Source organism: Mytilus edulis, chromosome 3 (assembly GCF_963676685.1).
Source record: "Mytilus edulis chromosome 3, xbMytEdul2.2, whole genome shotgun sequence".
In the NCBI taxonomy this organism is placed as follows: domain Eukaryota; kingdom Metazoa; phylum Mollusca; class Bivalvia; order Mytilida; family Mytilidae; genus Mytilus; species Mytilus edulis.
This window is the reverse complement of record NC_092346.1, coordinates 47,401,905-47,410,821: the sequence shown is the minus strand read 5'-3', so window position 1 is coordinate 47,410,821 and position 8,917 is coordinate 47,401,905. Positions and strand designations below refer to the sequence as shown.

Sequence of the window (8,917 nt, the reverse complement as noted above, 5' to 3'; positions counted from 1 at the left end):
AGTTTAATCAAAAATGTAAAGCTTTAGCACAATTGTAAACAAATGGTGAAAAACTAATATTTTTTCTCATTACTGCAGACCACCACTTTATTTTAATCCTTGTGAATAATTGTCTCATTGGCAATCATATCATATTCCTATTAAAAAAAGAAATAAAAGCACATTGATAAGAACATAGTTGAAAGTCTGTCCAAACTAAAATAGAGAAGTTAAAAACCAGGTTATAAGTTTCAAGCGATAGGTAACATTCGAGAAAAGGGATCTTTATAGTAGTAACGATATTTGGATATATCTTCTATCATCTATGAAACAGATATTCCATGACGGTCAACCAACTCATGATGGCGTCCGTAATATTGCGGTGCTAAATTGAACTATGTGAAATACTGGACAGGTGCATACAACAATATATATTAAAAGGACTCTTCAACTTCCAAATTGAAACAAACACGATCCCGGAACTATCATATTAAGTAATGCGACATTGCATAGCTGTACGAATTGGAACTAGTTTTAAACTTTATTACTATAACTATTTTAAATGTTTTTTGACTCTTGCAAAAGGGCAACAGTAGTATACTGCTGTTCAAAAGTCATAAATCTATTGTGGAAAAACAAATCCAGGTAACAAACGAAAACTGAGACTAAACTAGTAGTATTTAAGTAAAACAATCAAGTCATGACAGACAACTGCAAACGACAGCCACTGAACTTTAGGTTTAAGACACGCATATCCGAATATGGCGGAGTAACAAATCAACACCTCACTAGGACCTTTCCAAAGATATCAGTTGTAAAGGACGTGCCATATATGTTACATAGACTATTATAAAATGACTAGGGTCATCGGTGGCCAAGTGTTCAAAATCGTTTAATTCTGAATCTAAGTAAGCCCCACTCTAATCTCCTTTGACTATAATTGTAAGTTTTCCTATATATATACCGAAGGTCGTTGGTTCTCTTCATGCACTTTATTTTCCCGTGTAAAATTTAAATTGACTACCAAAACAACCAATAGTGCTGAAAGAAGCCTTTTTAACATCGTCCAATCAATCAAAATGATTCATTACCGATCGCATTATATTTGCATTTATGAAAATCCTACTTCCAAGTCCTAGATCAACAAATAGGTCATTATTTCCAAACGACTGAAAAGTTCGTTTGAATTAGTGACTCTCCGTTTTGAATTTTCTTTAGAGTTTACTTCTGTATTTTTAAAATTTTAATTTTAAGTATACTTCCAAGGGATTCAGTGTATATACGAGGATAGTTTTACATAGTTTTATACAAAAATATAAGTATCGACAATGTGTAGGACCATAAGAGTTTAAAATACGTAGATTGCATTATATACCTACATGGAGTTATTTTCTTTCAGAACGATAGGTCATTCTTTTTCAGAATAAACCCGGACGATACCATTTTTCAATACAATGTGCTCCAAGGCATAAAATAATGATCTGTGGCAGGTCATTATTTTATCCAGATTGAAAAACTACTTTAACTGGTTGTTAACAGATTTAATTCATTTTATTTTACATAAATTGATCATAACGAAAAGTTGAAAGAAAAGTTGCAAGTCACAGTTTTCTTTTTACTCTCGTCTGTTGAACATTCAACCGAAGCACTACTAACTGGTGCACCGCAGCTGCTGATGGTTTTGCCTTCTTTCTTCCGTCTGACGGTCTTAATCCATATAAAATATTCGATGCCTCTATTTGTTGATCAGCAGAAGTTCTTTTGTATACTCTAACTGCATTACTACGATGACCTTCAATACAAAGCTTAATTATTTTTGTGTTTAAGTTAGCACTTTTTTTTTATTGAACTGCATATTCAAAATCAAAATACAAGACATAAAATAATATTCAAAATTTAGAGAAGTAACTCAAGCATGACGGACAAACACACGATCGAACGAGTAATGGTAGATCTGATTACCCGAAGTATCGGGGTCGTGGCAGATACAATCATTTATCTTGATAATAAGTTTCCTGAAGTCTCTGTACAAAGATAATGATACATTTTTCTTACAATCATCAGTTCTCTATTAAAGCAATTGAAAATAACTGGGTCTTTCATTTGATCAATCCTGACACCCCTTGGTGTGTTCTACGACAAGAAAAACCTTAAAATATGCATTATCTATAACATATATACTTAGTTAGGTATTAGGTATTAAAATAATCGATGCTAGTAAATATAGAAAATTTGAACTCGCTTCAGGCTCAGTACAGGACAACAAAGATTATGTTGCTCGTATGTTTATTATTACTGATGAGCTTTAATCTAGATTATCTGATGTATATGGGAAAAATTATTGATTCTTTAAAAGGGAATCAAACTACGGTGAAAAGATCGAAGCAAATCGATTAATGTTAGGATTTTACCTTCGTGTGATTAATTTTGTAATAAAAGTTCTGCACTTGAAGATTTAACATTTGGCTGTGCACTTCCTTGTCCCATGATTGTGATAAGGATATTTATAGTCCATAAAAGGTCGTTGTCATATAGAATATAGCAATTTCGTGTACTAAACGTCACAACTTTCATTGTACTTCCACATTAAACTATTTGAAATCACATGGCCATATTATCGACTTATTTCCGATACTTTTTGCAGATCGGTCGGGGAAATCCCTGATTGCACATGAAAAAACTTTGAAAATTGAATATATTCAAGCTCCCATGAATTATTTCGATTCTAAAAGGACAAATACGGCTATTTGTTTGGATCGAAGCGCTCTAGGTGAAGGCATTATTGGCTGTTCACATAAGTATACGTACTATAAAATTGACGTAAAAGAAAGGAGCAAACTGAATAAGTGACATGCTTAAACTATTTACTATAACACATTTAGATCGGTTTGGATGAATCTAAATGATAATTGTACTTATATTTATACAACAAATGGCCTATATTTCACATTTTAGCATCGATTGTTAACGTTCCCTCGTTGCGATGATTTTCGGATTCTCAAGCGTGTATTTTCCCGTAAAATGCTTATATTTTGACGTCATCGTTCTATGACGTCGGGTAGCTCATTCATAAAAAAGCGTATGCCGATCCAAACAATATATTCATATTTTACCACGGGTGTGCACTTTAAGCGTTTGAAGGACTTCATGTTTGAACATTATTCATATATGTTTTGTAAGTTGGAAGATGCCACGATAAGGTACGTTCAAAGGGGCAAAGTCAAAAATCCAACGCTCTCCTAAATTAATCGACGGAGCGAAAGGAAAACGTTTATAGTATTTTTGACGTGGTATGGGCATTTTCAGAAGAACGTGATAAATGAAACCTGTTTCTATATCTAGCTAAAACTGACACTTCTATAACAGTTATTTATGGTTTCGAAATGAGCTACAAAAACACACATACCTGGTTAAAGTGGCAGTAATTGAATAGTGATCCAACTGCCAAAATGTGCAAAATTAAATTACAAAATTGCAACAAAACTGACTTAAAAATTAATAACTCAACAACAACACTTTTAAATCTGACATATGCGCTATCAAAAAAATAGTTTTTATGGTAACTTATAGTACATACAGTATAGTAGGCATACTTTAGAAACTTGACATTGACGCGATTGGACGTTTTTGATATGAAAGTAAATGGTCAATGAGACAACTATCTACTATGACCAAAATACGAAAGATGTGACCCGGGTGTGGTCTCATGTCGTAGCAGCTAGTAAAGCTGATATGTCTTAGATATTTACTTATGTTACACACTATGCTACGTACTTAGGCTATCTAGTTGACGTCATTTATAACAACCTACCGGACGCCATTTTGATTCTCTAGATAGCATGATATTTTAAAGCTATCTAGATCTTTTTAGCAGCTCGGCTAGTTATATGTTCTGTAGCCAAAATCTACTCGGACCTACGTAGCATCTATGATATTGACCGCACCCTTGTCCAGGTCATCGTACGGTTTACCTCAAAGAGAAACAGTCAAATTGCAAAGTTAGCCAAACATGGCCTATATGACTTTTAAAATAAACACTCCATTTATAAAGTATTCACCGTGCTCGCAAATCTTTGTTTAAAAAAACACGGCACGTAACCTCACTGTACATACATTTAATATAAACAGCAATAATAATGCAAACATCCGAAGAAACTAAAAGAATGCAAACTTTGAATCTGTTCTAAATGGTAATATCCAATGTCCAACAATTTAAGAACCTCTTATTCTTGTATCAATTATATACTCACTAATTTACACTGTCACATTTTATTGTTACTATAGATAGTTTTCAACTGCTTTATTACTTATTCTGATTTAGATTTTTAGGTATTGATAATTTCTATATTTTTAGGATATATAAATTGACGGAAAAACAGTAACCTGGCCGATAAATGTCATTTAAAAAAGTAAACACGATATTATCAAATAGGCGAAGTAAACTGATACAATGCATAAATCATCTGGATAGTAACCTCTTGTGTCTTTACAATAAACCAATTGAACTACTGATTTGACATTTAGATGCGCACGTTTTTGTCCAAAAAGGAAGTTACCAAATAATACACTAGTACAGTAATCTTATATTACACGTTCTTTTTATTAAGTGATTAAACAAAAAATTATTGGAAACGAAATGTTTATAAATTTAGAACGTATGCAAGATATTTTATGTAAACCAGTTAGGAAATCTTCTTCTATTTAACATAAAAGCTATTAAAAACGGAGTAAAACCATATTTAATAACACAAAATGACGCACTTTCCGAACCTTAATTCAGGTCACGAAGCTAGGTATTTGAAACATTCTTGGAATAATTATAATTTTTATTTGACTTAACTGTTTGAAGCATCCTTCCAGTCAGCTATGAGATAGTTTTGAAAATAATTCTGTATTGTCACTTTGTTTGTGTATGTGTATGTGTGGTTTTGTTTGTATGTACAATATTGTACATTGTTAAGTGGAGAGGGCTTACATATTCATTGCCGGTTGAACTATCCAATTTCAATCTATTTGAATCAAATACCGTTTAAACTTAAATTAAACTTATCCATGCATTTTTACCCTTAAAGGCATACGATACAGTTTCGATCTCATGACGAATATTTAACGACAATTTGCGTGCAAGCTTTTGTTCACTGAAGCAATTCAAATGCGTATTAAAAAAAATACCAATATGTGATACTTTAAGAATAAAAGGGGTAAAAATGAAAACAAAACTCAATATTTTAGGTATTTTTTATCCTTTGGATAGACACACCTTACTTCTTTTTTTATTTCGACAGATAAACAAACACAAGCGGATTTTATAAAAACATCATGAATATCTTCATTTACATCAATATGCTATTGATAAAACTTCAAATTAAAAAAAATGCTTAGGTTTTTTATTACTAAATAACTAGTTTTTAATATAAATTTTTTTTTTTCAAGAACATTCAATTCTATAATTTGTCCAAATTTAAAAGAAGTCTATTATATTTAATTGTTTGCCTCCAGTTAACAATTCGCCGTTATATCTTTCGTATGCAGTGAACTCAGCGTGACCTTTCTCGTAAAAATCCGCTGATTGCAATACGCATGGTTAACAATTCGCCGTTATGTCTTCCGTATGCAGTGAACTCATCGTGACCTTTGTCGTAAAAAATGCGCTGATCGCAATTCGCATGGATCTGTCATTGAAATAAATGTATGTATTATTGTACATTTTATACACGTTCTCAATATACATGATTCTATGTTGATTGTTTACTATAAAGGTAACAATCGGTAAACTGCGGCTTCAAAACACAACAATTAAATTGCTGACATATTTTCTTATATTATAACAGACAGAGAATTGTTTTTTTACGATTATACGAGTAAAAATTATAAAATTGTGCACACAAGACTTAGTTTAGGATATATACATGCATAGGTTCAAGAATTGGATAAACATTATTTTTTTTACCAGTCACTCGTTTCATATTACTTCAACTGTGATTTATCAGGAAAAGATTAATTTTCGAATGTTTTTATTATTTAAACTGATTAAACTTGAAAATGAGTAACTCTATTTTTATGGCATTATGTATGATTACCTATGCAAATTAGTTGTACCAATTTTGACTAAAAAGCCAACGATGATTTTTTTTAATTTGATAAACATACAGATACGAACTCTAAAATCCTGTGACTATTATTTTCAAAGAAGTGTTATACGTATTGTAAAAGAGCATATTTATGTACAGAAGATTTCATAATGTTTTTACAAAAATCCGCTTCTGTTTATCTGCTGAAATTAAAAAAAAAGTTACGGGTGTCTATCCAAAGGATATGAATGAAAAATAAATGTAAATTTTGGTTAAATCTCAAATTTTTTTATCTCTTATAGTAGCACATGAAGTTATATTTTTCCTTACAAATTTGAATTTCCTAGGGGGGTTATAGCTTGTATGCATACTTTCTTTAAAAAAAATCATCATTGGATTTGAAGCTGTATCATATGCCTACAACCAGGATATAATTTTTTTCCAAAATATTTTTCAATTAGCAAACTATAATATTATGTCAGGTGTTTTAAAGGGCAAATAGTAGAGTAATAAATATTTTTGGATTTAATTTAATGAAAATTGAGATGATATGCACATATATTAAACTAATCCATATTTGTAAAGGTAAACAACTGCAATTCTTTACTCTTAAACATCAATATATTTTCTCTTTGTCTTGAAAAACCATCACATGCAAACAATTGTGTCATTGGCATTCATACCACATCTTCCTATATCTATTGCATGCTCAATTGTTGCATTATAGCTATTATAAAAAATGTAAAAAGCATATTACAACACAAACCGGCACCTAATATGAAAAGAAAGTATTAAATCACCATAAACAAACATTCGCAATATCAAATGCATATAATAATAAAAAAACGAATATGCCCAAATAGGAAATTGAGAAAATACCGAGTTATTGTACACAAGGGTCAATTTCATTGTGCGGCAAATGATGAAGAATGGAGGCAATAATTTCATAGAGAAGAATTCAGTAGTCAAATATCTACAAAAACATTCAAAACACACCCAACGGTCATATACTTCAATAGATTCAAAACAACCCATACATAGGAGGGAAGATATCAGAAGACTCGAAGTGGAGTACGCACATTACAGACGTAGTAAAAAAGACGAATTCAACCTTAAACTTTCTCAGAAGGAACTTAAGATACTGTCCATTGGAATGTAAGATGACTACTTGCATTTCTCATGTTATATCAACAATGGGATACGCTGCAATAGTATTTGACCTCTACAGTAAACAGAACGAATACAAGAACAAGCAGCACGCTTTATATCAGGCGATTACAAAACAAGAGAAGATGACTGCGCAAAAGACATGTTACCAAACTAGAACTAATACGCACAAGCCAAAAAGTTATATTTTTATGCAAGGTAGTTGAGGGGCTGGTACATGCTATTGATCCAGACGACTTTTTAAAATCAAGCAGACCAATACGAACCCAGGCGAAAAAGTTTGACAATTATCAAGCAACAAACATAATTGAAAAAAGTGAGAAAAAATAATAGGTGTTTTGATGTTCTCACCACTTAAACTCCGCAACATTCAAACTCTTTCTTTGTGTCCAATAGTATTACCTTGAACTAACTAGAGGACACTAGTGTTAGCGCAACACGCGCAGATAGCTTTGAATATGCTATCACAAAGCGTCGAATATTAATCGACGTATTCATATAGATAAAGATACAGAGAGACTATATATACTAGATAGCCACTTCTGAGTATAGTGTTGTGTCCTACTCTTTTTCAATCCTATTATCCTGGAAATAAGAACATATTTGTTTTTCGTATATTTTTATACTTAAATTAGGCCTTTAGTTTTCTCGTTTGAATTGTTTATCACTGTCATTTAGGGGCCTTTTATTGCTGACTATGCGGTATGGGCTTTGTTCATTGTTGAAGGCCGTACCATGACCCATAGCTGTTAACTTTTGTGTCATTTTGGTCTCATGTGAAGATTTTTCTTATTGGCAATAATACCATATCTTCTTTTTAAAATTGTACTTAATTGACGGAAATTCGACCAACGGCTGGTTTATTTTAACTATAAAAAGTGCAGTTCCGTCGACCCGCCATACTTTCGTCCCAAGCTCCGACTCGTGATATAGAGATACTCAAGAACTTGTTAACACACTATCAGTTTACAGTTCATCTTACAGAATATAAAAAAAAGCTTTTGATATTTCATTCTGCTGATGCTGCTTTCGAATTTTTTTTTTATATTTTCAGCGGACAGTCGTTTTGGGAGGATATACAAAGGGCGAAAGAAATCATAAGGCATTCAAACTCATAGGTCAAAAATAAAATGACAACACCATGGATAAAAAAGAGTAATTAAAAAAAGATAACAATTGTTTGGCTAATAAAAATTCTTAACGACACGTATCTTAATTATGAGACACTGATTTATACGACTATGACAACTCATTTAGATTATATCTTCTTCATCTCAATTAATCTGGCTTTAGTCTTCAATTTCACATGAAAATACTTTATCTCGTCAATATTTCATAAAAGAACAGTATGTTGCAGTTAAATGGAGAAAAAGGGGGTACTTGCAATGCTTTTGATTGTGTCTCTTTTCAAATAGAAAAACATAGTTCTTGTAAGCTGCGGAGGGAAACTGTTACACCATACAATTACACATATAGACATAAAATATTGACCCTCTGAGCTGACAGGATATTTCTTATTATACCTCCAGCTTGTTTGCATGACAATTAAAATTACAAAAATGTATTCCTCATTTAAAAAAACAAAAATAATTAAGAACTATTTTCTTTTCATATTATATTGTGAGTCACACGAATTCCACCAATAGTTGTGACCTGAGGTGCTCCGTTTGGGTGATCAGATCCTGTTCCGCATGCGACAC

The 8,917-nt window shown here is 31.9% G+C and overlaps 1 protein-coding gene across 1 annotated transcript in view; it reads right to left on the bottom strand.

Moving 5' to 3' along the window:
- LOC139516659 (uncharacterized) overlaps positions 1-8,917 on the bottom strand; it is a 117,558-nt gene that overhangs the window by 92,053 nt on the left and 16,588 nt on the right. The window lies entirely within an intron of this gene.